This window comes from Octodon degus, unplaced genomic scaffold (assembly GCF_000260255.1).
Source record: "Octodon degus isolate 3935 unplaced genomic scaffold, OctDeg1.0 scaffold00171, whole genome shotgun sequence".
NCBI lineage: Eukaryota > Metazoa > Chordata > Mammalia > Rodentia > Octodontidae > Octodon > Octodon degus.
In genome coordinates this window covers 870403-875357 of record NW_004524747.1, presented here as the reverse complement: position 1 = coordinate 875357, position 4955 = coordinate 870403, and the positions used below count along the sequence as shown (strand labels likewise).

The following is a 4955-nucleotide window of genomic DNA, read 5'->3' as shown; positions in this document are numbered from 1 at the left end:
AAGATTTTCATTTGTTTTCAGATTACATATCTACATCTACATCTACATCTACATCTACATCTACATCTACATCTACATCTACATCTCTCTATTTAAATACTGAAGCATCGCAATAGAGATTATCTTTTAATCTATAGTTTTTGCCCTATATTGTCAAAGAGCTCACCTACATATAAGTTGTGGCTTATATACAGCTGTCCTTCCAAAGCATCCTGAGCACATAGGTTGATTTTTCCCCCCAGGGGAGAACACAAACACCCCCCAATACAACAAATCATGCAGTCAGTGGAGTATTATTCACTTATGGAAAATACAGTGGTCAGTATATCAGAAGTACAATGGGTAATCCTCACTTTGGGAAAAATCACCTTCTTGCTCATGTTATCTCCCCTGCCAGTTAAGTATTAGGTGGGATTTTGGCAGTGATTGGAACAAGTCTTTGTGATACTAGGGCATCATTCCACTGAGGAATTTATAACTAAATGTGATGCTGGGAGGGGAAGATTGGTTGGAGGACGTGCTTCACTGGGGCATTGCCTGGAAGGACTGAAATCCCTTACCCCATTCATTCCCTGCTTTTGTCTGCTGTGTCATCAGCATTTCTCCTCTGCTATGCCCCTGGACTGTGCTGCCCTGAGTCAGAGACAAGCAACTCTGAGCTGACTAGTATGTGGTCTATTTTAGAAAATGTCGTATGTAAGTTGACAAAAATGTGTATTAGAGATGTGGTTGAGTGGAACACTCTGCATATGTCCATTAAGTCCATGTGTTCCAAGCTCTGCTTCAGTTCTACTAATTCTTTGCTAAATTTTTGTCTGCTTGACCTAGCTGCTTGGGATGTTAAGGTTTCCTGTTAAGATTGTGGTATCAGATATTAGATTTTTTCATGTTTATTAGGATTTGTCTTATACAGTGCCTTTGTGGTTTTGAACAATTTTGAGACTAGATGTTCCACTTACTTTCATCAGATATCTTTCTGTAGCATTTGAGAACAGAAACAAGAAACACAGAAATTACTAAACTACAACACTTTACTTTTTATTTGCTTTTAAATAGAAAAACCTGTTAGCAATATTGAATATTGAAGTTGACAGAGACACATGTAACTTCTTTGGTTTGTTAAAGATAACATTCCATTTATTAACATAACAGTCACTAAGAAGTTTTTGGGTTTCTTAAGGACACTAATTTGAGGCTTGGAATATTTTTGAATTAATATTATTTCTATTCAGTTATACTGAATGTGTATGAATCATTAGCAAAATAATTCCAATAAATTGTTTACTGTGGTCTTTGCTAAAAATAAAATGTCTTATATAGTTGGGTGCTCCTGTGTTTAGTAGATGCATATTTATGACTGCTACCTCTTCTTCTTGTACTTTTCCTCTAACCAGTAAGTAGTTTCCTTCATTTCATTTGACCATTCTTGGTTTGAGGTTGAGACTGTCTGAGAACAGGATTGCTACCCCTGCTTTTTTCTGAGGTGCTGGGGTATGTAGTATTGTTTCCAATCCTTTGACCTTCAGCCTATGAATTTCTTTATGAGTTAAGTGTGTTTCTTGTATAGAGAATATTTTTGGATTTTGCTTCCTAATCCGTTCTGCCACTGTATTTCTTTTAATTGATTAATCGAGTCCATTTACATTGATGGTTACAATGGAGATGTATTAACTTATGATTGACATGTTATTTACCTGCCGTTGTATACATCTTTTTCTCCTGTGTTTAATTGTTTGCCCTATTTGGTGGTTTTTTTCCATTCTCATTCATGGAGTTGTGGCCATTTTGTTCCATCTCTAGAATAACTTGTACTAGTATGTGCAGGGTTGGCTTTGTCATTATTAAATTCTTTAGTTCTCTTTGTCAAGGAAGTATTTCACTTCTCCATCAAACTTGAAAGAGAGTACTTCAGGTATATTTGTCTGGGATTGAATTTATTTTCTTGAAAGACTTGAAGTTCTTTTTCCATTGTCTTCTTGACATGATGGTTTGTGAAGAAAAATCTATGCCAGTATTCTGATGGGTTTTCCTTTAAAAGTGATTTGTTTCTTTTCTCTAGCGGCTTTTAGTATACTGTTCCTGTGCTGAATTTCTGTGGATTTAAATGCTTTAATGTTATTTGGAGTTCTATATACTTTGGTTACCTGAATGTCAGATTGTTTCCTCATATTTGGGAAGTTTTTGCTATTAATTCTGCCCGTATTCTTTTTATATCATTTGTATTGACTCCTCCTTTCTCATTGATGCCTATTAGTCTTACCTTGTTCATCTTTGCATCATCTTGCATATGTTGAATTATTTTTTCCTACATCCTAGTTGTTTTTGAGAGATCTTTTTTTGGCCATGATTTTATTGATAAACGAATAGCAATGAGACAGTTTCAAATTAAATCGGTAGGACAGTTTCAATAATTAACACACTGCGTACATTCTTCTTAGTGGTTAATTGCTGTACAAGATGCGGACTTGCCATCCTATTTACAAACACCATTAGAACAAATCATTCTATTCATTAACAGAATGTAACTATATATCTATGCTAACCACCCTGAGTACACATATACAAAATGGACATTCATCTGTATACCCTTTTCTTGTTAAGATCCATTATTTAAATATTATAGGTGTGTAAACTGAGCAAAATATTCTAAAAGAGTCCAGTAGCCCATAATAGTATTGGGTCTTCCGCTTAACTGGCAATGTCAGAAATTGTTGACCTGAGTCCCCCACAGCTCAACATAACAGCATGGCTTTATTTCTTATATTTTGTTTTTATACTTTCCTTTTGGATGGTTAAGACCAAGATAAAGCAGGACCTTTGCAATAAGAGTTGTAGCTTTTTGGTCTGATAAGGTCAGTGAAATGCCCTCAGGATTTATCCTGAGATCCTGTACCTCAGATTGTAGAACCTTTGTCAGTGCAGCTATATGGCTGTGAAAGCCTGAGAGAATGTTTGCTCTCCATGTGACTCTCCTTAGGCACACTCTGCATCATTGATCACTTTCCTCTTTGGCCCCACAATCTCCTTGATCAGAAAATTTGGGACACTACCGAGTTACATGATGTTACAGTTCAAGTTCTCATATGTCCTGAGTCTTAATTGACCTTAGAAGGCTAGGGCCAAAATGTTGGCTTTCCTTGCAGCCCTCCTTTTTCTCTAATTTTGGTATGCAAACTTAGGTTTTTAACCATCCAGAAGACAAGCTTGTTGTTATTATCGAACAACTTAGGCTGATCGAACTCATAGTGATTCTCCTGTTTTCAACCTCCCAAGTGCTAGGATTACAGGCACGCACCACCACGCCCAGTCTCAGTACTCGTCTCAGCCCTCCCCAGGTGTGGGTCCAGCACAGCACACCTGGGATCAAACTCCAGTCCCTGCACCTTTCTAAGCAAGAGTTTTAGTCCACTGAGCTATTTGGCTGGCTCTCAAATGCTTTTTATTAGATCAATTTTCTGGTATGCCCCTAAATTCAGTACCAGTAACCTATATTCCAGAGGCTCATTGCAAACTTCAGGCCCTACCTGCAGTATGACATAAACGTGAGCCCACAGGTTTCCACATGCTGGTGAGAACACACAGAAATGGAGCCCTCCTATAGTATGAGTGGGAATGAACTGGTGTGCGCCTTGTAGCCAGCGATCTGACAGCTCTTCTAAAGAGAAATTTTTTCTTTCCTTTTCACTAGCTGCAACCATATCTTCACGGTCTGAAACTCTGTCTTCACTTTCATTCAGACAGTTTTACGTGCTTATGATTGAAGTTAAATTTCCTGTATATCTCTTTCAATCTGCTTCATGTATTAGATATTTGTCCTATATTGTTCATTCCAGGATTCTGTAATTTTTCTATTCTCTATTTTTTATTAGTTTCTTCTTTAGAAGTGGTTATTAGTTCTTTCATTATAATTATCATTTCTTTTTTACTTCAGCGATTATTTCTGATCTGTTTTTCTTTATTCCTTTCTGCAGTTTCTTTACTTCAGACACTATTTTTTTCAGAGATTTTGGGTGTGTGATTGTCAATTTCTTTTGTGATTGTGTCTCCTTCATTTTTTCTGGGTGAGCTCGGGGCCTGAGAATTCATTTTTGTTCTTCTCTGTCATCTTATATAGCACTGTCATCTGATCTTTGGTGTAGCACTTTGGTGCAGTTATTACCTTACCACCTTCCAATATTATTGCCCAAAAGATGTAATGTCGTTAAGGCAGTTACAATTTTGTATATACAGAACCATAATTAGTAACACTAATAATTGGTAGTGAGATTTAGGAGTTGACAAACTTGTAACTAATGGGTTTGTATTTTAGACCATAAGAGCAAACATTATGACTGTATAGCTAAGCAGATATTAGATTAGGAATTTGTACTTTAGTACCCTTAGTTCTGCCAGATCAACCCTCTCTCGATGTACATGGGGTTCTTTCAGGAAGATTGGTTTACTGTGCTTAACTGTTGCCCTTTCTCTCAATCAAGAGAGAAAGAGAAGTGTTGCTCTCATAAATCTGTGTCCAGCAAAGTGTTTCAGCTTACCAGGTCCATATCTAGCAAGTTCAAACTCATCCAAGTGGGCCTACCTTGGGTCTGGATGCCGTGCTCTGCTTCTTCCTGCTGCAGCCAATGGAAGTGAACCTGGTGTGCCCCTCTGGCAAGATGTTCTCCTGGATTAGTTGGGTGGGTCTTGCCCCTTGCCACTCTGCAGGGAGTTCTGTTGTATGGTTCAACAGTAGGCCTGTCTGATGGAATAGGTTGTACCAAGCACACAGAAGGACACACACACACTGGGCCTAGGCCCTAGGTATGGTAGAATCCTCGAGTGCAGGGAAGGTCCCATGCACACGCTGGGTTGGGTGATAGCTGGAGTAGAATTCCAGATGACTATGAAATAAAACCTCCGTAAATTATGAGCCAAATATCCCTTTCTTTATTTAAATTGTGAGTGCCACATTTTGAAAT

At 37.9% G+C, this 4955-nt stretch overlaps 1 non-coding gene across 1 annotated transcript; it reads right to left on the bottom strand.

Moving 5' to 3' along the window:
* Positions 1 to 239: 239 nt before the first annotated feature.
* On the bottom strand, positions 240 to 405 carry LOC111813211. The gene has a single exon (XR_002818531.1). It is a non-coding gene; the product is annotated as a U1 spliceosomal RNA (small nuclear RNA).
* Between the last annotated feature and the right edge of the window lie 4550 nt (positions 406 to 4955).